Raw genomic sequence first — 27,138 nt, forward strand, 5'->3', positions numbered from 1 at the left:
AGGAGGCCAAGGCCTTTGGGAGTTGATTAGGTCATAAGGGTAGAGCCCTCATGAATGGGATTATTGCCTGAAAGAGGAAAAACACTCTTAATTTCTTCTCTTTCTACTACTCACACTGAACACTTCTGTGACCAGATGTGTGCAGTTTTTCCCACACCAAGCAATTCTCCAATTCTCTGAAGGATATCCACTGGGCGTCCTACAATTTAACTACATCTGACACAACTACCTGGGAATAGCATCAGATCTCACAGGTTAAGGGCCCAGTCCCAGGAGAGTGGCCCCACTTCAGATGCAAACACAAATCCCAGGTTGTCAGCTGTGCTTCTGACTGACCAGCTATAAATCAGAGGTTCCCATGACCCCCTCCTCAGGTGCAATTAACTTACTAGAATGGCTCACAGAACTCGGGAAAACATTTTACGTACTAGATTACTGGTTTATTATAGAAGGATATAGTGCAGGAACAGCCAAATGGAAGAGACGCATAGGGCAAGGTACGTGGGAAGGGGAGCAAAGCTTCCAAGCCCTCCCTGGGAACCCACCTTTCCAGAACCTCCACGTGTTCACCAACCAGGATGCTCTCCGAACTCTGAACTTCAGGGATGTTTATGGAGGCTTCATTATGTAGGTATGGTTGATTAAATCATTGGCCGTTGGGGAGTAATTCAACCTCTAGCCCCTCTCCCTTCCCAGGAGGTTATGGGGTGGGGCTGAAAGTCTCAACCTTCTAATCACATGATTGGCTTCCCTGGGAACCAGCCCCCAAACTTAGGGGCTTTCCAAAACCCACCTCCTTAACAAAACTTCAGGTGCGGTTGAAAGGGGCTTGTTTTGACTAACAAAAGACACCTTCATTGCTCAGTCACTTAGGACGTCACAAGGACTGTGGGAGCTCTTTGCCAGGAACAGGGAAGAAGACCAAAGACATTTTTTTTTAATTTTTATTTTTATTAATTTTTATTGAAGTATGGTTGCTTTACAATGTTGTGTTAGCCCCTACTGCACAACAAAATGAATCAGCTATACACATACAGATATCCCCTCCCTTTTGGACTTCCTTCCCATTTAGGTTACCACAGTGCATTACGTAGAGTTCCCTGTGCCATACAGTATGTTCCCATCAGTTGTCTATTTTATACATAGTATCAATAATGTATACGTGTCAATCCCAATCTCCCAGTTCCTCCCACCCCACCCCTTTCCCCCTTGGTATCCATACATTTGTTCTCTATGTCTGTGTCTCTATTTCTGCTTTGCAAATAAGATCACCTATACCATTTTTCTAGACTTCACATGTATGCGTTATTATACGATATTTGCTTTTCTCTTTCTGACTTACTTCACTCCGTATGACACTCTCTAGGTCCATCTACATTTCCACAAATGACCCAATTTCATTCCTTTTATGGCTGAGTAATATTCCATTGTATATATGTACCATATCTTCTTTATCCATTCCTGTCGATGGACATTTAAGTTGCTTCCATGTCCTGGCTACTGTAAATAGTGCTGCTGTGAACATTGGGGTGCATGTGTCTTTTTGAATTATGGTTTTCTCTGGGTATATGCCCAGTAGTAGGATTACTGGGTCATATGGTAGTTCTATTTTTAGTTTTTTAAGGACCCTCCATACTGTTTTCCATAGTGGCTGTACCAATTCACATCTTATTATAACTCGTATATCACAGTGCTCTTAAAAGAAGAGACACAGCTGGCTCTCTGCTCTCTGACATGTGAGGATACCAAGAGAAAATGGCCAACTGCAAACAGGAAGTGGCCCCTCACCAGACACTGGATCTGCCAGAATCTTCTTCTTAAATTGTCCAGCCTCCAGAACTTATGAGAAATACATTTTTGTTGTTTAAGCCACCCAGTCTATGGTATTCTGTGATAGCAGCCTGAACTAAGACACATTCCAAATTTAATATACTCGAGATTATCAGCATCATCTTCTCTCCTTCATTTTAATTCTTCAATTCATTGTCCTGTTCATCAAGATGATGACATTATTTTCTGCAAGATTCAATCTCTAGAATCTTCTTTGATTCCTCTCTCTCCTTCACTCTCTGGATACAGTGACTCTTTAAACACTGTTGTTTTCTTCCTATTGCAGCTCCTTCTGCTGTATAACAAACTAATCGAAAATTGGTGGTATAAAACAACAACCATTTTATTTTGCTCACAATTACAGGGGTTAGAAATGCATGAATAGCTTAGCTAGGTGGTTCTCACTTGTATATAGTTACAATCAGACCTCAGCCGATGCCATAGCTGTCTGAAGGGTTAGCTGGCCTGCACATTCAAGACGGCTCACTCACATAGCTGGCCGTTGATGGTGGCCATCTTCGAAGCACCTACATGTGTCCTCTCCAGCAAGGTAGACTCAAGGGAGTCAGATTTCCTATCAGATATCTGGTTGCTTCGCGAGCAAGCATCCCAGAAACAGTAGACAAAAGCCGTATGGCTTTTTCTGACCTAGTTTAAGTCTTTTGCTGGTTGTCAGACATTGACTAGGACACCACTGATTTAGCTCTTCCTGCTTTGCTTTCTATATCTGTGTACATGTGAAAAGTGTTTTGAAAAACCATAAAGTATTGCACAAAAGTAAGAAAAATTTTAAAATGATTATAGAAAAAAATAGGTCTTATCTCTGTGACAGGATAGCTTAGTGAGACCTCAATTTGTGTTTCGATCTCGTATTTTTCTCCTCTTTGTTTCCATCAAGGTAGCCCCCAGTCTTCTGGTCCTTCGATTTAGGGACATTATGGGACCGAAGTGAAATTTCCTGACAATTTGCCTCCTGTCTTTCATTTTCAAAAGACCAGCCTTTTTGAGAAAATTATGCTAGAGCATAATGAGAAAAAACCAAGCGCCTTTTGAGGAGTGAGTAGGAGAACAGGGGAAAGAAAGAGATGCATGATAGGTCCTACTTCTCATCCTCTTAGAGCTTTCCAAGGGGGCTACTGATAACCTACCATGGTATATGTCAGGAGTTGGCAAACTACAGCCCATGGGCTGGTGCCTGTTTTTGTAAATAAAATTTGCGGGGGATACATCCATGTCTGTGCATTAAAGTATTGCCTATAACTGCAATTACAGTTGCAACTACAGAATTGAGTAGTTATGACAGAGACCTATGGCCTACGGCATATTAACTATCTGAAAAATTTTACCGCTGGTCTGTGTGAATGGTACCTCCTAGAGCTGAGTATAAAACCTGCACAACCAGGCAGCAGCCCTAAAGCTACAGATCCCTGGCAAGTATATCAACCCTACTGAGGCTGGAAACCACTTCAAATGACATGTGAGCTTCGGTAGGATCATATTCATGAGACTTGTGAAAGGAAAATCAAAATGGAGTCGGTATTGCTAAGAGCTCTCTAAACTGGAGCTGGGAGGCCATTGAGGAAGTGTGACTTACGCACCTCTCAGCCTGGATGGAATCTGACCTTTTTACCCGATGAAGTCATCCAGAACACCTGCCAGAAACTCAAGATATCTACCAGACCCTTACCTAAAATAACTCATCCCAGTCTACTTATTGGACCCCTACCCTAAAACAACTTGTGATTCCTTATGGACAAATATTTTCCGGCTGGCGTCAGAGTCAATCGCAGTTCTCAGCAGGCAACTTTTAATTAACAACGTCATGGCTTTTTGTCTTTATAAGCCCCTGACTTCTTCTCTTCCTCAGAGCGCTCTTTCGGGTTTACCTAAATCTGTGTCTCCTGAATTGGAATTCTTAAGACCCCAAATAGACTCTTATTTGCAGCCTCCTGTATAATTTTTTTGGCTAACAGACTGTATACATTTTAAAAGAGGATAAAATCATGACTCTCACACAATGCAAAATGAACACATCAAGGATTTTATTTAACTCAATAATTAATGAGAGAACCAGTAAGCTATATAAAAACCAGTTCAAGTGGAAATTGGACTTCCAGAGATTTATATTCTCTATCTGACAAAACTCACCTTCACTGCCATGAACAGGAATCATTTGCTTAGCTGTGCACAGGAAACATTTGCATTATTATTAGTGCTACAAGTTAACTTCTACCTCAATGGAGTTGTAAGATAACCTAGTCAAAGATAACCAAAAGCAGAGACAACCCACATGAATGAGCTTGCCGGAATGCCTACTTACATTACTAAGCTTTGCACAGTTTTCTCCTTTGGGACCAAAGACCACAGACAAGCTCCACAAATATTTTGCTTTATTTATTACCGTTGGGACCTTCAGATGACCCCACGGAAGCTGGATGATGAGTAAGATCAAATGATTTGCCAAACAAGTGTCTGGGTTTCAGTTTCAGAATACCTTTGATTTAAAGAAAATAAATTATGTTGATATTTCTTATGCTTCTGAGTGTCTGAAATAAAATTCCTATCTCTGTATTCAAGATCCTTGAGAACAGAGACCTTGTCTGATCTACTTCTGTTTTCTTAGACCTAATACCAGATAAATAGGTGACTGGTAAATATTTGCTAAATGGATAGAATGAATGCTAAGGAACAAGAGAAAACTGGGTATTTCACATAGTTAAATAAAACTTCCCTGGTGGCGCAGTGGTTGAGAATCTGCCTGCTAATGCAGGGGACACGGGTTCGAGCCCTGGTCTGGGAGGATCCCACATGCCGCGGGGCAACTAGGCCCCTGAGCCACAACTGCTGAGCCTGCGCGTCTGGAGCCTGTGCTCCGCAACAAGAGAGGCTGCGATAGTGAGAGCCCCGCGCACCGCGATGAAGAGTGGCCCCCGCTTGCCACAAATGGAGAAAGCCCTCGCACAAAAACGAAGACCCAACACAGCAAAAATAAATTAATAAATTAATAAACTCCTACCCCCAACATCTCCTTAAAAAAAAAAAACTTCTTTGGGGAAAAACTAACCATACACTGCCTCACATGTGTACTATGCAAATTCTTACCGGGGTTCACTGTATCCTGTGTCGGAGAAATAACAAGAAGCATCTGATACGGAAACCCAGAGGTTGCAGAGTGAGCCTTGGATCTGCCTGTTTTCTAAGAAAACTAATAAAGGAAAGAGCATCAAGCATAAAATTATTTTCTCTTATAGAAAAATTTTGTGCTTCCCTGGAAAACTATGCATTGTATGGGCTCTAGGGAACACTCTCAGGATTATCTGATTCTAGTCTCTTATTGTCCTTGAGCTCTTCTGCAACTCTGTAAATTGAAGATAAGTAGTAACAATGCAAAATTAATTCTCGTCTATTGACATACAAATATCCTGTCCAGTAGAGGTGCAATTGATTTCCCTTCCCCTCCTGCGGGAAAACCAATTTTCTTGAACCAGTTATAACATCTGCCTGGTACCATCATTGTAAGCAGATAGGGTAGGAGGCCCCTGGAGAAAGAGAACCAGGAATGGCTTTCATGACATAAGAGAAGCCATTTTGGCCTAAGCTGTTTTGTGATCTAAGTCTGGCCACAGTGCTTGCCCTTGAACAAGTCTCAGTAATGCGTTCTTAGGGGAAGTAAAGGAATGCAGGAACCCAGGAAAAACAGTCAAGAAACAACAGTTCAGCAAAAAAAACAAAAACAGAAAAACAGAGTCCTGCTTCCTCCTCAAGGGATATACATAACAATCTGATACAGGTCTTTGAGTTCTGCAGGAACTAAGGCCCCCTGATGTTGACCCTGCTGACTTCAATCAACTAAATCTTGGACACTGTAGACCTTTGCCCCAATTCTACACTGAATTCTCCTCTGCTCAAACCCCTCCATTAATATGCACGTACCATTAGCTTAAAACTTTCCCCATTTTGCTGTTCAGAGAGACACTTCTTTGGGAATGATCCCTGGTGTTCTCCTTACTTGCTGCAAGTAATAATAAATCCTTTCTTCTCCCAATCTTCAGCTTAGTGGTGTCTATTGGCTCGACACCCACCAACAGGCAAATCCAGCTTTTGGGTAACATCATTGGTTAATGAGGAGAATAAAATCTTTAACACCTATTCATTTTTATCTCTTTGAGAGTCATGATTTTAACCTTTTTTGAAAATTAGGTTTTAACACTCTCCACAATAGTATTAGTTTTAGGAGAAAGTAAATATACAATTCAAAACAGTGGAGGGGGGAAAAAACAGTGGAAAAAGGACACCAAGCTTTCAAAATTAATTGGGAGTTGACTTTGGAATAATTATTATTGTGCTGTAAGGATGCATTTAAACATTTATGCACGTAATACGTGAAGCAAGCCCACTAGGATAGCAATGGTATTCAAGTAATACTCTGAAAACTGCCTGTAAATACATTGTTTTAATTATTTACCTCACTGCCTCCATCAAAATGTCCTGATGAATAAGGAGAGGAATCTAATCCAAACATCAATTTCTTTTTTCTCCCCTATTTACATGTGTTTCCTACTTCCTCCTCATGTTAAATATCAATGCAAAAATCACACCAGTGTTAATATGTGTAGATGTTATAGGGCTGTTATCCTCTTAGAGTCTAATAAGGCACCTCCTCTTGGCTTTCCCAGATGAGTCATTAGAACAGCCCACTTCCTCCAGGACTTTCTGACTTAACATTCCTCAGAAAACAGAAGTCAATGGGATAGCCTCAAGTTTAGGTCACAAGGACCTTATTAAGTCAGCTGAATTTGATACCAGATACCTATCATTTCTCAACTCTGCAATAATCTGCACCATTCATTCTCTGGGGAAACTAAGAGGAGGAGGGTCTCCAGGGATAAACACTGAAAGAGAATGTTATACTTTATATCCCACCTTGGGGAAAGAGGCTAGGTGGCCTGAGGGCCAGACTCTTCCATTTTGGGGGAGGGGGCTCAAGGCCGCTGACACAAAGTTGGAGCTCAGGGACAGGAGTGGGGGGCTCTCTCAAATGATCACTCTGCTTTAAAAACGTTTATGGATTGCCTCTCATCAGATTTGTAGCCTTGGAGCCTCCTGTATCCCACACCTCCCCTCAGCCAGCTGTGCATCGGTCCCTAGAGTGGCGGTAACGGGGGTGGGGTGGGGGGTACTGATGAGGGCCTGGCCCAGGAGAGGTGGTCAGGCCTTACTATGGTTCTGCTAGAGGTAGATTAACTGGAAGATGATGTAGCTTAAGCCCCTTTCTGTTCCCTATCTAAATAAATACTTTTAAACAAACAAACAAACAAAATTATACTTTAGAAGGATTCTAAAGTATAATTAGTTGGGCTCTGTGGAAAATAAAACACACGCTGGGAGAGAAATGCTCATTTGGTAAATAAATGCGGTCTCTCCCCAGACACCAGGGCACTGTTTGGGGAAGAAAATTTCAGAATTGAATATGTGAGAAAATAAAAGATGATTTCCTTGGAGATTTCTTCAGGCTCTGAAAATAATGTGATATGTGCAAGAAAACACCAAATGTTCCCCTAGAATACAGAAACAACAACCCTAGTTGATTACTTTTTTTTTTAAAGCTGCCTTGGTGGGGGGAGAAAAGTTACAGGCTTTCACCAGTAGAGGGGAATACTGTCCTAGGAAAAAACACAGAGTCTCTCCAGGCTCATTTTTTTTTCACCATAATTCTTCCATGGTATAAGCAAGAGACGAAAGTTTCTACCTTGTTTTTCTCATTTATAGAATGTTTAACCACAGGGATTTTGTTCTCCTATGCCTAGAGTATAATTGTTTTGTGGGAGCAGAAAGGAGAAGCTGTGAGACCAGAGAAGAGTCATCCTGGAAGCTGCCAGGGTTAGGAGACCTGTGAGGCTGCGTTACAGAACAGCTCCAAGCCCGAAGGAATAAGGAGCTTGCCTTACATAAGTACTCCTTCCTCAAATGCCCCAGTGCAAAGCTTATTCTAGAATCTCCATGGTTCCTCATTGGCTCTTCCCTATTGGAGACTATTAGCCATTGTCAACCAATAGAAGCCTCAAAGGGATGGGCATTTATAATTTATCCTTCAGGAGCTATGGACTTTTAAATGTCTTGCTGTTCTCCACTTAATATCACGACGCCTTACATAAGGCTTTCTTTTCCAGCATTTCTAACACTGCAAAGCATTAAGAAATTGATTTCATGAAAGGAAGCTGTATCCTGCAGTGGAATTATATAGGAAATGTCACAGTGCTGAATGAATGGGAGAGTACATTTCCTTGTGAGATACTAGGATTGAAAAAGCTCCCTGCCAAACCAGCTTTAAAGCCCCTCCCATAGTCAGAGCCAGCAAAGGCCATGTTAGTCTTGGGACAAGAAAGTGGAGTCTCTTCAGCAGAACACTAGGATGGCACCCTCAAGTTAGAGAGAGATGCTGAAGTCTCACGTTATCCAGCCATCTTCCGAGCTGAAAGATAGAGAAAGAGAGAGGGTGGGAAGGAGGAAGGGAGGGAAAGAAAGAAATGGAAGAGGAAAAAAAAAAAAAACGGAAAGCTATCAGGTTGGAAACTCTTAGAGAGGAGGAAGTGATCTGACACCAGAACCCATTGCATATTCTTTACGTGTTGTTGCAAATAAATATCATGTAGCAGTTCAGATCCAATTAAGAGACAGAAACCACACAGTGATTTTTTTTTTTTTCACAGTGATTTTTTTTTAATTGAAGTATAGTTGATTTACAATGTTGTGTTAGTTTCAGGTGTACAGCAAATTCAGAATATATATATATTCTTTTTATATATATATATATATTCTTTATATATATATATATTCTTTTATATATATATATATATATATTCTTTTTCAGATTATTTTCCATTATAGGTTATTACAAGATATTGAATATAGTTCCCTGTGCTATACAGTAGGTCCTTGTTATTTATCTGTTTTGTATATAGTAGTGTGTATCTGTTAATCCCAAACTCCTAATTTATCCCTCCCCGCCTTCCCCCTTGGTAACCATAAGTTTCCATAAGTTTGTTTTCTATGTCTGTGAGTCAGTTTCTGTTTTGTAAATAAGTTCATTTGTATCATTTTTTTAGATTCCACATCTAAGTGATATATGATATTTGTCTTTCTCTGTCTGATTTACTTCACTTAGTATGACAATCTCTAGGTCCATCCATGTTGCTGCAAATAGCATTATTTCATTCTCTTTTATGGCTGAGTAATATTCCATTATATATATACTACATCTTCTTTATCCCCCATTCATCTGTCAATGGACACTTAGGTTGCTTCCATGTCTTGGCTATTGTAAATAGTGCCGTTATGAACATTGGGGTACATGTATCTTTTCAAATTAGAGCTTTCATCTTTTCCAGTTATATGCCCAGGAGTGAGATCGCTGGATCATATGGTAACTCTATTTTTAGTTTTTTAAGGAACATCCGTACTATTCTACATAACAGCTGTATCAATTTACATTCCCACCAACAGTGTAGGAGGGTTCCCTTTTCTCCACACCCTGTCCAGTGTTTATTATTTGTAGACTTCATGATGATGGCCATTCTGACCAGTGTGAGGTGATACCTCATTGTAGTTTTGATTTGCATTTCTCTAATAATTAGTGATGTTGAGTATTTTTTCATGTGCCTGTTGGCCCTCTGTATATCTTTCTTGGAGAAATGTCTGTGTAGGTCTTCTGCCCATTTTCTGATTGGATTGGATTTTTTTTTGATATTGAGCTGTATGAGCTATTTGTATGTTTTGGAAATTAACCCCTTGTCAGTCACATCATTTGCGAATATTTTCTCCCATTCCGTAAGTTGTCTTTTTGTTTTGTTTATGGTTTCCTTTGCTGTGCAAAAGCGTATAAATTTGATTAGGTCCCATTTGTTTATTTTTGCCTTTATTTCTATTGCCCTGGGAGACGGACCTAAGAATACATTGCTACGATTTATGTCAGGGAATGTTTTTCCTATTTCTCTTCTAGGAGCTTTATGGTGTTGTGTCTTATATTTAAGTCTTTAAGCCGTTTTGAGTTTATTTTTGTGTATGGTGTAGATTTACACACAGTGATTTAAACAAGGAAAGTTTAACATTAAAGGATTATGAAACTATGGCCAAAGAGTAGCTCACAGTATTTTAAAAACTATATATGTTACCCTAGGGCTGGGACAGAGAGTTCCAAAGGAAGGCCAAGTTTGGAAGGAAGACCTCCTCCCCAAGGCTGAGTTCAGACCTCACTGGAGAAGGTGAGGTTGCAGCCCACAGCATAGCAGAGAAGTTTACTGGTGTGCCTGGACCGGATCTGGTCTGCTGTCACTGGGCCAACAAGGAAGCAACCTTCGGGGGGTGCAGGCTTGCCCCGGTCGGCACACTGACATGCAGAGATAGCCCTCCAGGCACAGGCAGAGTACAGGTGAGCTTCAGCTAGTGGCCAGGGTCACCAGTGTGCTGAGGGAGTAAAGGTGCCTATGCGGGCAGGAGACCTGGAGTGCACAGCATCTATGTCGAGAAGGATGCAGGAAAGCGATCACCTAGGGTGGGCTGGAGCTGCAAGGGTGCGGAGGGGTCATACATGCTGGGTTCTTGGCTGGGGCAGAGCACAACCCTATGTTTTCACACACACACCCGTGACTGAGTTTGCAATCTCTGATAACAGGAGATCCCCTTCAGCCTGCTATGTCCTTCTAGCGCCCTCTGCTGAGAAAGCCCAACATCCTCCTTGCTGTAAAGGAGAGATGTTCCTTGGAGTTCCATCTTTTAACACAGAGCAGATATTGGAGAGTAAAGTTGGAGCTGAGAGGCAATAAATTGATAAGTGGTACATGTGAATAAGAAGTTGTATGTGATCAAATACCAAATATGGGTGTAATGGTTTGCAAAAAAAAAAAATTGTATTTCTAAAGTTCTCAAATCAAGAATCCCTCCAGGTATTGATTAAGTAGATTCTGGGACTGGATGGATCCTAACTGATCATTAGAATTAAGGTTCTGGAGTCTAGAGTGTCAAGTAAGAACTCCCACCACAGCCATCTAGATGAGGGAGCTCTATCGTGCTTTCATAATATCTAATGTCATAAAAACCCTGTGATGCAGTTATTAAAATCCCTATATTGCACATAAGAGAGGCTAGTGGGGTTCAGGGAAAGCTAAGTCCATCGTGATAGGGATAGAAAATATCTAGGAAAGTTAAAAGGGCTTCGAAATATTTTTAGCGTTTATTTCTCTTTCTTATAAAAATTGAAGTCTTTCTAAACATGAGGGGATAAAATGATCCAGGACTAAAGGCACTAAAGAAAAATAATCAATAGAGGGAAAGTCTGGTAAGGTGAGAGCACTGTGGGAATGGTGAAGATGCTGTTTCTGGAAACAGACTGCTGGGGTTGAAATCAGGGTGTGTTATGCAAGTGGGGCTGTTCTTAGGATTAACTTTGTACGGCAGAAGTAGTAGGCAAACTCGAGAAGGATTTTGAAGGGTGAAACCAAAACCGTCTTAAGCTGGAAAGAGGAAGACTGTCACAAAAATGAAAACTGATTTAGAGATTCCATATCTCTTAGACATCATGAAGCATGAGGCTCCTCCCATAAAAGGTTAGTACAGAATTTTGATGGAAGTCATATTATACCGCAGCTCCCAACAAATTAAGAGAGCACATCAGCAGATAGGAGGATTCTGTTATTTTCTCAGAGGGGTCAGAGCAGACATGGCTAGCGGGTACCTACTGGAGAAGGCACCCGCTAGAATGGAATGGGATGCAGTCAAGTTTGGATAAGAAACTTTACAATGCAGATTCTTTACACGAGTGGGAGTTGGTTGGTTGGTTGATTTTACTTTCTTGGCTCCTAACGGCTTTCGAAAACCTCTAACCTTACTAAGGATAAATGAAAGAAAGCTGTCAGAATAGGTGACTGTGTGCAGCCTGAGGCCAGGAGGGGACAGTCATAGGAAATGGCCAACCTGAACCTCTCCAGCCTGAGGCGTAAAGGGTGAAATTTAATAGGCATCTAGTAGAGGCAAAGTCTCCCGTGGTCCTGGATTGTGGGCATTTTGTGATAAAATGTTATTATTTTGTCAGACCTCTTAGGTATGTTTTTAAAGCCCACCTTTTATTGTTAATACGAGTTATGAGGCTTCTTACTGGGGGTTATATTTTGGGTTTAGAATTTGCCATTCATCTGAACTTCTCTCACACAGGAAAAATAGTCATCTGCAGTTCTTATCAAATAAATCCACCTCTTTCTTGATGCCAATGACCAGGTTATTTGTGTTCATTTCTGCTTATTAAATGAGGGACTTATGTCCAAACATTTTGCATCTAGCATTTAGATATTTTAAGGTAAACATACTCATTTCTAAATATTTCTATTCACTCTAACAATCCACTTGTTTCAATTGGAAATTTCTTGGTATGTCCCCAACTATAATAAGATACTTTTCTACTTTGAACTTCTATTGAATGATAACACAATTACACACGATGCTTGTGAAAAATAATTGGAGCTGGTCATGCTTTCTTTCTTAGACAGCCTCATTTTCTAGGAAGCAAATGAGTGGAATATAGGTCTTGCCCTTAATTTTCTCAATCCAACATGCTTGAAATGATTGCATAGTCCTGTGTTCCACTAGGACAATTCCATCAACTGTCTTATTCCTTATTCCGTGAGGATATGAAAAACCAGTATTATTTTTTTCTGGTGCATGTGGTACATCTATTTTTGTTCATTTTTATTTTTCAATTTTCTACTAAAATTCCAGCCTCTTAAGTTTTTTAAAATTCTGCCCATTTATTTTATATCCTAATGAGATTATATATTAATAAACTAATGTACATTATACGTGTTAAAATAATCTGATTTCTTACCTCATTGTGAGGAAAGTATAAAAACATATTTAATTTTGTTTCATTAAAACTGCTTACCTCAGGGGTCATTCTTTGGTGTAATCAGTGAATATTACATGTATATATAGCCCTGATAAATAAAGCACAGACACTAATAGGAAGCCCAAATCCAAGACCCTACTATTCATGGATTCAACTGCCCTTTGTTTACCAAAATGGTAAATTTCAATAAACGGTATCCATTATTATTCCATAGACTCAATCTCTAGCCAAAGACAGGGCTGGGGTGGGTGCTCGGACAGGAGATGCAGCTACTCTATCTGAGCACATTTGTAAAGAAAATATATTAGTCTAACAGTTGTTAACACCATGATAAAAAGGCATTAGAGGAAAATGTGTGAAAGCAGGACTCCAGCTAAGTAGAAGAGGAAGTCCAGTTGTGGTGTTTTTGTTGTCATTGTTGTTTTGCTGTTGATTTTAGAAGCTTGCTGCCCATCCAGCTACCAAGGCTTTGGTTTCCCTCTCATCCCTTCTTTCCCGCAGTCCAGGCTCCTTCCCCAGAAGTGAGAAGCACCCTACGTTTACCTCTGCCTCCAATGTGTCTGCCTAAAGTCTCACAGCTAATATGTGTCAAAACAAGATCCAAACTCAGTTCCCCTTGGCTTCAGTGTTCTCTGACTGACCTTTCAGTTCATCACAGAAATGCCCAGGGTGTAGCTGGCCTGGAGAATACAACGCGAATAGCACCTCAGTCCCTCATCTGGAATTCCAAAATCCAAAACCTCTGAAAACCACCAGTTTTTTGAAGTCTACAGTAAATTCATTTGGTAGGAAATCTGACCTGAACTGACATGAGGATATCTACTGCCTTTATTTCTCCCACTTGGTGTGAATACTCATACATTGCACCAGAGAAATACTAATGTGTTTCATTACTGTTCTCATCCCCTTGCTGTGGGTGTATATTGATATACTGTGTAAACAGAGCCGTCACATGAGGTCCCACACTTAGAAAAGGCCTGCACTGGGCTTAAAGCTCTGCTCTCACTATCTTGAAATCTTTAATAATTTTCGAACAAGAGGTCTTGCAGTTTTCATTTTGCACAGGGCCCTGCAAATTATGTAGCTGGCCCTGAGTATAAGCACTGAAGCATCTTTCTGAAATCTGAAAAATTATGAATTACAAAACACATCTGACCCTAAGGGACCTGAGCTGCTATGCTACCAGTATTACTGCTATTATTCCTAACAATATGGATTGAATGCCTCCTATAGGCAGGTGATCTTCTAAGCGCTTTCTCATGTTAAATATAACCTTGTGAGGTACATATTCATTTTAAACAACTTTCTTCATTTTAAACAACTGAGTAAAGTAAGACTTAGAAATCTACCCTAAAGTTTTTAAAGTCATCCAGATAGTAAATGGCAGAGGTGGAATTCAAACTAAGGTCTGTCTGACTCTGGAACCAATGAAAGAACATTTACTACTCTCGGAGATAGATGCTTTGGAAGTATTAGGATGAGCCATATGAGATCGCCAATATTCATTCATTTTGATGTAGAAAAACAGCATTTTCATCTGGCTCTACCTAATAGATGTGAAGGACTACTTGTAAAATACAAGCTTCCTTTAGTTCATTTATTTTTTTTTAGTTTGAAATCATGATTAAACTAGTCCTTCTGCTAAATTAAATAAAAGATTGCAGTAAAGTAGAAGAAAAATTTATGTCGTTCAATTTAAACCAAGTTGTATGTCTCATCCTGTCTCACCAGAGATGACATCACTGCTCCTAAATGGGGAGAACTGGTCACAGGGGAGACCCTGTTTTTATTGTGATCAGCTGCAGACCATCAGCAAGTATGACCTCATCTGCAGCTGAGGAGGTTTGACCTTTGCCCCCTTAGGCATGTGAAGCAGAAAAAAAATGCTTCACAGGCCAAGGAATGTAAAACAGGCAAGCATCCTTCAGCCTGGCAGAGTTTATCAGGCAAGTGTTAAGTGCAAACAGTCAGACTTGGACATGATGTAAAAGCAATTAAGAGAAAAAACAGTGAGTAGCCTGGGAGTTGGGTGGGTCCTTTGGCGTTTCTTGGAAATATTAGAAAAATATATTTTTCATTTTTCAAAGGTAAAAGATAAGAAATGAGCCTTTTAAAAAATTGTGCTTGTATGAATTTTACATAAAGAGATGGTAGAATTTAAATTCTTATTGTAATCAGCTTCCATGAGAATATCTTAGACCTAATCAAACCAATTTGGTCTATCAATGGATAGGTTAACTGCCTAGTTTTTAAAAAATTGTGAGACATGCTCTTCAGCTAAAGTTTTAAACTGTTGCCATGATAGTGAAGATTCTATAATAAGGGCTTAGGTTAGACACATATGTCCAGTAATGTGTGGAAGTTCACTGAGGGAAGTTGTCTATTCTTTCCCTGTCCTGCCTAATTCCACTGAACAACTCACAGACAGAAAAGCCTCCAATGTTACCGATTTCCTTCTATTCAAAAACTCCTTAATAACCATAAATTGTTTAATATTTTAGGACTTTTGACATGTATCCTTCAATGTAGCACTCATCTGCACCATGACTGGGAACTCTGAAAGTCAGTTTAAAAGCAGGGTGAACTTGTAAGATCAAAAAAGATTGTTCCTATCTCCTGGATGATTGTTAATCAATATCTTCTAAATCAAACAGCCTGTAGGAAGCAGACTTTGTGTTTCACTTGTACCTAACTGCAGAGATGGAAGCCTATCAAAAGAGTGCTGAGATCTGAAACATGAGAAATATTTCATCCAGGTAAATAAGGCAGTTCACTATCCTAATTTTAAGCTGGGCAGTTACCTAACCAACAGGCCAAGTCCTTTAAGTTTCCTGAGTGATTTTTATCTTACCTACTGCTTCCCACTCTCCAAGTGAAATGAAACTCATGCCCTCAAGCTGAGAATGAGAAGAACAATTGCTTTAAAAGATGTGAGAAAAACACCTGATGATATAGGTGAAAATCCTGGGGAAATCCTCACGTTCTCTTTTAAGAAGAGGGAAACTAATGGGAAAAACAATACAGCAGGATGATTGTTTAGACCAGAATTTCTCAAGTCAAAAACATCTGATCATTTAAGTGGTTAGTGTGTAATTATTCCCTTCATTCTTATTTTTTTGTGGTGCTAACGGGGGTCATTTTAATGCTTGTCTGATATATTTCTATTTGCTAAAATCCTGCTGAAAGTGAGATGTCAAATTTCAAAAAAGTTCTTATATTCCAGCAATATGTTTGGTAAGTAGAGATTCGAATTTCAGAGAGTTTTCCTTGGTTATGCTTCAGTACACCACAAAAAAAATAGTCACTACAATTTACCATCTGGGTCCAATAGACACTTTTAATTTGCATATTATGAATTCATTTTTAAATACAGAAGTAAACACACAGAGATAGTGTAAAACTTATTACAGAAAGAGAAGTTCAAAAGGGTATTGTACCTTATTGTCTCTTTTTTCCACTCTGTAAAGTTTATTGGATTTATAACTGGATGAAGTGAATGGATATAAATTGTGGTTTATCCATACGCTAGAATACTACTCAGCATAAAAAGGGCTAAACTATTGATACACTCAACAACATGAATATATCTCAGAAAAATTATGCTGAGTAAAAGAAACCAGACCGGGGGGAAAGTGGTAGGGGAGGTGGTGGTGGTGGGATGAACTGGGAGATTGGGATTGACATATATACACTAATATGTATAAAATAGATAACTAATAAGAACCTGCTGTATGAAAAGATAAATAAGATTAAATTAAAAAAAAAGAAACCAGAGCAAAAAACGTAATACATTCTATGTGACTCTGCCAGTTATATGAAATTCTTAGAAAATGCAAACTAATCTGTAGGGACACAAAGCAGATCAGAGGTTGCCTGAGGATGATGGGAGGAGGGAGGCAAGGGAGGGGTTACAAAAGAGCAAAAGAAACTCCTGGGGGCGCAGAGTATGCTCATTATCTCGATTGTGTCTAAGGCTTCCCGCGTTTATACACATGTCAAAACTTACCAAGTAGTATACTTTAAGGATGTGCAGTTTACTGCATGTTAATTATGACTCAATAAAGTTGCAAAATTTTTTAAATGAAATTAGGCATGAAAAAGACAAGGGCTAGGTCATGAAGGAACAAGGACTTGCAATCAGCTCTCTGACACTAAAACCCGCAAAGAGCAAAAGGATAACTCAGCCAAATGATAGGCTTGCCAGTGGGAGGGGACACCTTGCCTGGGGAGCTTGCCTGTGGATGAGCACGCAGGTCAAGGATAGTTCAATAGGGAAGTCTTCTTAGGAAGAATTCCCAGCACAGGGAATTTAATATGAGGGCCAGTCTTAAGTTTTGACATGTTTTCTATGCGATGCCTCTAAAATCCTAACAGTGATCTTAGTTCATCAGAGTAAAATAAATATGGATGATTTCATGTGGCTTTCCTCAACCAATGTATGGTTATGTAGCAAGTAAGTCTTAAAGGATTAGGAGGTAAACAGATACCACGATCCCGGAAATATGTCTGGGGACGTATTCACATTCTCTTTTAAACATAGGGAAAAACAATGTATTAGGATGATTGTTTAGACCAGGATTCCTCAACTTTAGCATTATTGACATTTGGGGTTGGACATTTCTTTGTTGTGGGGAACCCTGTGCATTATAAGGTGTTTAATGGCATTCCTGTCCTCTAACCACTAAATGCCAGTTGTGACAACCAAAAATCTCTCCAGAGATTGCCAAACGTCCTCTGGGGTACAGGACCACCCCTGACTGAGAACCACTACATTAGATTTGCTGTCATGTTTGATACAAATTCAGAAATTATATATAAGCAAACAATGAATTTAGAAAAATTATTTGCTTAATAACAGAGGAGGTTGATACCCTTAACATACAAAGAGCTTTTTGCAAATCAGTTAAAAGTGTACAGCTAGAGAGGGAAACATAAAACCAATAATAATTTTAAGAATTCCAAGTCAGCTTACCACTGGTAAGGAGTTTTGAAATTTATAATCAGTGGTCCTCTTCACTGTTTAACGTGTTAGCAAACATTCTCAAATCTTATTGCCTACAGTATACAGCATATCAGCCAGGGGTATTAGCGGATAATTTCTGAGCCAACAAACATCTGATAGCTTCAAATCTTTCCCTAGACTTCAAACAACAGTAGCCATAGTCTTTAGACAATCCTAATGCCCCTTATGTAACATCACTTGGAATAAATTTCTCCTAAATGTCAACACAGAAAAATTATCACACTTGAAATGATCTTATGTTTCCATTAATCAAATGAGATTCAAATGGTCCTTCCTGATTTAGCCTGGACTGCAAAAAACCCAGACTAAAAGAAAAGATCAATCATATACCCGTGTGAATAGGATGTGTGAGGGTTATAATATTATTTTTGTGGGTTCTTTGTTTGTTTGTTTTTTAAAACCAAACCTGGGGCTCTTCTTTAGAGTAAAATAGGCTCGTCACTGTTTGTAAGGCCATTTCTGAGTTACAAAAACTCTCTTCATGTTTTCCCTGTATTACCGTGTTTTTCTCCCTTTATTCCTCCATTTAATCTTGGCTGCCACAATCAAACAGAAAGTGCTAGAACACTTTTTCCTTGCATCTGTAGTAGAAACCTTAGCAGCAGACAGTAATTGTTCCAGGTCTATCAAATAGATGCAGATATTCTCTTTTAGGAATTATAATTTTCTGTTTAAATCTAAAGCTTTATTGTATACATGTATATAAAACATTTGGGGGAGACTGGAGGGGTGTAAATAATGAATAAATTAACTAATTCGTAATTCTCCTTTTGTTGAAAATGACAGTGGATAGAAGTTCTAATCCTAAGAAGCACTGTAAATGTTTGGAGAAGGCCTTTAAATGTGGATTCTTCAAAGCAACATTTGTATTCAGGGCCACTGATAAAAGATATATTGTATATGTGATAATTTCAGACTCTTCCATGATGCAGAGAAAGGATTTATTTGCATGCTAATGTATGCAAAAAGATAAGTAATTCCTCCCCTTCTTCTCCTGCTAAATACTGATCACAAAGCTTAGATTCAATGTCAGTCTCTGAAAGCTGGTACTCAAAGTCACTGCTGGGGAAGAGAAAAGCTTTATGTGTCTCGCTGGGCCCATGGACAAAGCCAAGGTTTTAGTCAAATACAAGGCTTACATTCCAGCTGTGCAATCATCTCCCTCTGTGACCTCAGACAAATGATTATACTTCCACATTCCTATTTCTTCATCTATAAAAAATGTCAAGGAAAGTTTGGTGGAGGGGGGGAAGAATCTCAATGTTCATCCTCAAACTATAGATCAAATTGTTATAATTAAACCCACAGCATAACCCAATCCCACAAACCTATAGTAGATGCCATTATATTATATCATTTGTCACTTAAAATCTGCTTATATTCCATCTGGTACAGACACAAAGGTGACGTATTATTTAACCAGCAGAGTAAATCCTATTAGACTGCACTACTAGCATTGCTCTTTCCCTGCGCTCTTTTAACTCCTTCAAAACAAATGTTCTTCTGGGAAGCATGAAAAAAATGACTGAATATACAGGATGTGAAACATTTTTTTAAAGAGTGAATCAAGTTTAATTTTAATCAAAATCCCAATTCTACTTTTAATATTATCCTTTGAGAATGTTGAGAAAAAAAAAAAACTTGGATTATGTTCTTAGATGAATAAGAGAAAATTGTTTCTAGTCCTAGTTCTATGAATAACCAGGTATGTGACCTCAGAAAATTATGGCTGAATTATAGGAGAAAATATTATATAACAGTTATTTTATACATTTAAGAGGCTTTATAATAACATTGAAAATAATTATAATATTAAGTTAAAAATCCTTTAGAAGTTTTTTTGCATTTTTAATAACTTAGGAAAGTGTTCAAATAATATTAAGTGAAGAGGCAAGAAAAGGGGTACTAATTGTATGTTTAGTATAATCTCAGCTGCCAAGACTAAAAAGGCCAAGACTAGAAGGAAATCCAACAAAATGTTAGCAATAGTTGTCTTATTTATTATGGTGGAATTGTAAATGACGTTTTTCTCTTCTTTCAACTTTTCTTTACAATATAATATTCACTAATACCCATATATTATCTTATAATTAGAAAATAACAAACTATTCATAAAAGAAAAAAGAAGGGCTTCCCTGGTGGCGCAGAGGTTGAGAGTCCGCCTGCCGATGCAGGGGACACGGGTTCGTGACCCGGTCTGGGAAGATCCCACATGCCGCGGAGCGGCTGCGTCCGTGAGCCATGGCCGCTGAGCCTGCACGTCAGGAGCCTGTGCTCCGCAACGGGAGAGGCCACAACAGTGAGAGGCCCACGTACCACAAAAAAAAAAAAGAAAAGAAAAGAAAAAAGAAAATATACAACTCCTATGCAAAGAGAATACTTTAGCTTTCATCCATCTGTTAATCCTGCAAACAGTAGTGACAGTTATACCTGAGAATGCTTCATAAACTTACACACCCCCAACATTTCAGAATCCCACACCTTGCAAAAACTGATTTCCAGGTATTGCTTATTTCCACTGTTAATAACTGGAGTCAAGTGATGCAGACGCAGGGTTGGCGGTGAGGGAATAATCGCTCTTGCCACAGACCAGGAAGCCATTGACCCCACTGCAGGAGGTGACGGTGGGCAGCTGTGACACACTGGGAAACACCTTAGTAATAGAGCCACAAAATAACTTCCTAAATGAGCTTAAGACATGCCTAGCCAATGTATCAGCAAACCTCTGTGGCTTTATTACCCAACCCTCTTCCTACAGGAAGCCACCTCCCTCTCCCACAGAGGAGTCATGAGGTCAGCTCTGGCGCTGCCACGGCTGCACACATGCTCCCAAAGGGCTCTCCAGTGTCTTCCTGAAATGTACACACAAAGCTCTTTCCTAGTACAACTGTGACCCATTCCTTCATTTATTCTATATTTATCAAGCGCCAAGTATGTGCTAAACCTAGGAGACAAAAATGCCTCCACGTTTAAACATGAAAGTTTAAAACAAGCAAAATTTGACTCACTCTGGCAAGTAGTATCTTGAAGTTATAACCTGGAGTTTGCCTCAAGGCATGATAGAAGGAGGTTGCATTTTATTTTATTTTATTTTATTATGGTTTTTTTAGTTAGTTTTTGTTCTTTCTTTTATTTTCAATATTTAATCTTCTCATCAGAGGTTGCATTTCAGAGTCAGGCAGATCTGGGCTTGAATCTTGACAGAAAAAAATATTAATGGTTTGCCCTGGTTAATTTACATAACCTTTCTGAGCTTTGATTACTTATGTACAGTGGAGCTAATAAGATTGATGACATTTAAAATCCCTGGCAGATCATTGCAATTCTCAGTACATGTTATTTGCCTTTGCTGTTAGCAACATATATTTATTAACAACTAAACATAATAATAAAGTCATATTCCAACAAAAATCACTGCTACTTCAACAGCACAGAGAAAAAGAGAATAATCAATTTATCTGATCAGAGCAGTGTGCCCCTGAGGAACATTGATAGAGAATAGCCCATTAGTCCCTCAGATTCCTGTAATAAACTGAAATCATCGTAGACTTTTAAAATTTGTTTTTAGTTGTATCTGACAGAAGCACTAATTTCAGCATAGAAGTCCCCCAAATACGTAACTGACTCTAAAGTAAGGTACCCTACGAGAGAAACACCTCTCTCTGATCAGTCCAAACTACTAAGAAAAATACAACCCAACACAAAAATCTCACATACTGTTGAATTTTGGCTAAAGCTAAACATGCCAGAAATAGGTAACCAGCTCGACTAGCTTAAACCACACTCATCAAGGAAACAAGAAGAGTCGCTCTGTATCCTCAACCATTGTTTTCTAGATAGTAGGGGACAACCTAAGTGATTCTGAATGAAAAGAGAAGGGATGCTTTCTGAAATATAAGAGATAAATTCCAGGTTAAACCTTCATTTTGCTGAAGGTGAGGGTACACAGAGGGATGTTGCAGGAATGTGGCTTGGAGGAGGCTGTAGATCGCAAGCTGAAGTACTTGTGTTTATGCCATTATCATTGCATTTAAAACTTGTAACATACGTATGACCTAAGCATTTTAGAGACGTAGGTAAGGCCACCTTGCAAGAAAGGGGAAGGCAGGGTAGACACTCAATTTCCTGACTCCTAGGCCAGAGTTGATTCCCACCCTCCCATGTGGCCTAACAGATGTCTTGCCAATGGACTAATAAGCTCAATATTTGGCAGACTGGAATAGAGAAATTTGCTTATATTTGTTACATTGTTTTGTGTTACGGTCCTGTAGCATGTGAAATGACAAATTTGTTTTGGTTGCATCTTTAGGGTTAGTATAAACAATAGATGTCAACAGACATTATGAAGAAATATACAAAGAAATCACACGTGGATATAATTATTAGAGAATCACTTAGGTCAGCGCTCCCCAACCTTTTCGGCACCAGGGACCGGTCCATGGAAGACAATTTTGCCACAGACGGGGGTGGGGGTGGGGGTGGGGGTGCGGGGGGGTTGCTGGGGGGAGGGATGTTTCAGGCAGTAATGCGAGCGATGGGGGGCGATAGCGGGCGGCAGATGAAGCTTCGCTCGCTCGTGCGCCCACCCGCCCACAGCTCACCTCCTGCTGTGTGGACCGGTTCCTAACAGGCTGATGACCGGTACCAGTCCACGGCCTGGAGCCTGAGGACCCCTGACTTAGGTGATGAAATAAATCATCAAGATTTCCCTTTCTAGAGAAATGAGCAAACAGAGGGAAAACATGAGTTACCATGCCTGTCTTTCTTTGGATGGCGTCCCCTCAACCTTAAACGAACTATTTTACTTCCTACATATTTTCCTCCTTGAAACTCTTTGATATTCAGATTAACTAAAATGCGTGAAGCCCACTATTTGCTGAGAGTAAAGGAGAAGTCTAACTCCATTCACAGCGCTTCGTCTGCTCTTTTTGAGCTGTGACAGTATTTAGAGCAAGACTTTTAAAATGCCATCTTTCTGCTCCTGCATACAGTGTTTCATCAGAGGCAGGCCCTGACTCATCCTGACCTCTATAGCCTTCTTTTCCGCATAGATAGAATTACTTGATCCCCACCTGAAGACTCCTTACCCCCAATCTAAGAGACCAATCCTGACAGTTGGCAGAAAAGACATAAATAATGCCAGCTCTCTATTCTGGCATTCATCCTGTGATACTTGCTCCTAGTTAGGTCATAAACTTGCATTCCAGTCTCTAATTGTGAGGAATTAGAGGACAGCAACTGAGTCTTGTTTTCCTTTGTACCCTCAGAACCTAGTATACTCATGGCACACAACAGTCATTCAGTGTTTGCTTACTGACTGACTGATTAATTGGACTGAGTTTCTGCCTTGTTGGTGAAACCCAGTCACCACCAGTTTGGGGACTCAGTCTCTGTTCTGATCCCTGTTGGTTACCTTTCTAGTACTGTAGCTCTTCTAGGACTCAGGGCCCTCCCTTTCTGAGTCCTGGAAATTCACACACAGACCTTAATTCCTACCTTTGAGCATCCTACTGCAAATATCTGGCAGTGTTACAGTTTGATTAGCTTCTTGGATCGCCAAATGTCATCTCTCCCTGACTCCACCATCACTCTGACTTTGTGACTTGCCAGGAGACTGCATCGGCCTGCATAGAATCTCCTGAGGGGTATCTTTGCCCAGGCTATGGCTTTGATGAGTGTAATGTGTACTGCCAGATGTCTTTTGCTTATCAATTTCACACAATAATTGATAAGCAAAATCACCTTCTTTTATAAAAATAAAATGATTTACATTTTACCACAGCCCATTCCATTTGCCTCTAAAACCTATGACTATCTGAATTATATCAGGGTTCCATGAAATAGTCTGTCAAATGCAAAAAAGAGATAGGCAAAATAAATCTTATTTATCCAAACAGAACAATTAAGTCACCTCAAAGCTCCTCATTTTCCTTACTAAACTTGTTTGTGTGTGCCTGTGTGTGTGTGTGTGTGTGTGTGTGGTTTTGTTTGAGTGAGTTGAACTGTCTCTACACTTTATATTTCTTTCCAGTTTAAATAACAGGTCAGTCAACACATTTCCTCATATTGACAGTTTCAATCTTAAGCTCTTGCTTCCTCCTCTTTTTCATAAAGTCAAACAACCTAATGGACTAAAATAAATCAGAGTTCAGGGAGTTCCTGAAGTTCCTGAGTTCCTGGCTCAATTCATCAAGGAATCTGTAGACTCAAGTGTCTTGGCCTTGATACTAGAAACTTACCTCTAAGAAAACATCCCAACCAAAAAAACAACCTCTGCCTGCTCACTGCCTACAAACACTACGATGAATAATTAGAAAAGTCCCCTAGAACTTGAGGAAAATCAGAGAAATGTGTTACCTTCACAAAATAATGGACAACATTGTCATCAGTTTTTCAAAATTCTGTCTGAGTCATTGAGGAATGAATTGTTTTAAGAGCACTTTCACTTGCTAAGAGGAAGATGACTCATGGTTTCAAAGACAAGTTGGTGCCAAGGTTGAGGCAGAGCAATGCTTCCACTTTATCTACCTCAGTGCTCTTAAACCTAAACCAGTTGTTTGGAAAATCTGCTTAATCTTCTTCAAAGGTCTACATTACCAGAAGGATCACAAGGTCATGTTTGTCCATCTCATGCCACATCCTGAGGCCAGCAATGGCCAAGTACAGAAGTCCTCAGAGGAAAGGACACAACATTTTTTGTGAAGAGTACAATGAAACACTCAAGCGAAAATATTTTCTTCTAACATTGCTTCACCACATGAGTAAATAAAGGAGATTAAATTTAACATTTAAGGATAAAATGATGTTAGAGCAATTTTCTCCTTACCTTCAACTTCCAGATCTAACTGGGTCACAAGGCGTTAGAACTGGGTCATTTAAGTTAGGTCAGATTTGCCATTACCTTGATTTAAAGTCCAGGGGAAGTAAACTGGTATTGAGTTCTCATGCAATTATGGTAAAATATGATCATTACATTTAAATGTATCTCCATGGCTGATTAATATAGAAAGTCATGAGGCGAAAGATGGAGGTAGTGCAACAGTCATTTGATTGCTTTAATTGCCATAATGCTTCCATGTGTAGTAGGTCATACCTTTTTCTCAGATGTGGAGGAGGAAATAGCCTCCTTTGCCCTTTTTCTGAGGGTGCAAAGTGTTCGTCACTGGGCTGGGTTGAGGGAATATTATGAAGCACTTAACTGTGGCTACCCACGACACACAAAGCACAGGAATGAAACCACAACTGATGATGCTTTGTACAGATTTTCCAATAGTACTATCATATATCTTTAAATACTTTCATACTGGTCATTCAGAGTAGCAAAAATTTTTTTTTTTTTTAACATCTTCACTGGGGTATAACTGCCCCAAATGGTGTGTCAGTTCCTGCCCTACAACAAAGTGAATCAGTCATACATAAACATATGTTCCAAGAGTAGCAAAATTTTGAAATTCACCTACTGATTCATCCTTGGCCTTCACCCTTGAAAACATGCACCCTGGCTTCCTGTATGGAATCATGGGGATCCGAGGCAACTCCCTAACAAGTAGTTGATAGTTCCTCTCCAAAGAAAATGATTTGAAGGGCTGAACAAATAACACCAAATCTCTCAATGTATACAGGAACAGGAAATGACTGAGCACCTTGTTGGTTCTCTAAAGACAGAGGCAAAAAGGTAGGGTCGGGGACTTGACTTTTTCTGTATCCCACCCTTTCCCTCATTGTTCCAAAAGAAAATCCTGTTAGAACTGGAAAAAATAATTAGGACAAGTTCAGAGATGATTAAAAGACTGAAATTAATTAAAAGAATGGACTTGTGAGAAAATAATAGAAGCACTGGTCCAATGAGAGTAGAATAGCCATGTGTATGGAAGAATATAAATGGAAAGGAGAAAAAAAAAACATTGTGCATAAGAATGGTATAACAAAAAAGGGTGAGATTTATTAACAATAGCAATAGTTAATTAGTGAACTCTGCTAAATGCTATACAAGCATTATCACTTTTAACCCTCACGACAACCTGGAGAGATAGATATTGGCTCCATTTTATAAATGAGCAAATAAAGACATGCAGAGGTAAAGTAATTTACCAGGGCAGCTGGTAATTAGCTGGAATTCAAACCCAGACTGTTTGAATGCAGAGCCTACACTTTTAATCACAACACCATATTGCCTCTTAGTCTCACTTTTTTTTTACTGACAAGCTGTATGACAGTATCCATCTGCCTCAATTTTTTTTCATAAAGTGCACAGTAATACATTATTTGTGTTTGTTTATGAACTTGGACAAGGTAGAGCACTATTCTAAAAAGGCAGAGTAGCGTAGTGGTTAGAGTTGGTCTGAAATCAGACTGAAGGGGTTCAGTTCCCAGGTCTGGTTGGCCCCTTTCTCTCTGTGACTTTAGGCAAATTATGTGACCTCTCTGTGCCTCTTCTTCCTCCATGGTAAAATGAGGATGTCGGTAATTCCTACACCATGGGTTTGTTATGAGAATTAAGTGAGTTGTTATTGGTAAAACGGTTAAGACAGGGACTAGCACATAATAAGCACTAAAGTGTCTTAGTTAAATAGATTTTTAAAATCTGAATAGGTTAAGGCAAAAAGTGTTTAAACTTTAGTATGAATTGGCTATAATTAGCTACGTTAAGCAACAGCTTAGCAATCGATACTTTTTATAGCCCCTATTGCCCTCTGCTAATTTTTTAACCAGAAATTTGATTTAAAATGCCAACTTCATCTTTAAAAAAAACCTCTGAAAAGGAACTTAAATATGGTCATCAGCACTCAGTCCTTTTCCTTCTCTCACCAGCACTTTCTTCTCTGTTTGCCTCTATTCTCAGGTTGGTTCTGTCTGTGTGGTTGTTCCCAGTACCCACGGGTCTCCCTTATCATCCTGAGGCTCAAAATCCCAGTGAAAAAGATTCTTATTACCAGTATGTTCAACCAAGTCCAGAACTGACTCTCATTGGCCTGAATTGGGTCGCCTGATGATCTTAGAACCAATCACTGTGCATTGTAGCCAATGGACTGAATGTGCCGATTGGCCTCACCCATACCATGTGAATGGAGGGTGGGAGAAGGCGTATATCTTAAAGAAAATGAAGGTGTGTTTATGAGAAGAAGGGGTAACCAACGCTAGAGAGACAAGACAATAAATCTCTACCATAATAACCAATAATATTTTCATGCCACAAAAGTTGCGTTGGGAAATAAAAAACTTGTTTAAGTATTTTTTGGCTGTGCTGTGCAGCTTGCAGGATCTTAGTTCCCTGACCAGGGATGGAATCCAGGTCCTGGCAGTGAAAGTGCGAAGTCCCAACCACTGGACCGCTAGGGAATTCCCATTATTTACGTATTTTTAAATAATGACAAACTCTTATGCCGAGGTT

The sequence above is a fragment of the Stenella coeruleoalba genome (assembly GCF_951394435.1).
Source record: "Stenella coeruleoalba genome assembly, chromosome: 5".
Classification (NCBI taxonomy): Eukaryota; Metazoa; Chordata; class Mammalia; order Artiodactyla; family Delphinidae; genus Stenella; species Stenella coeruleoalba.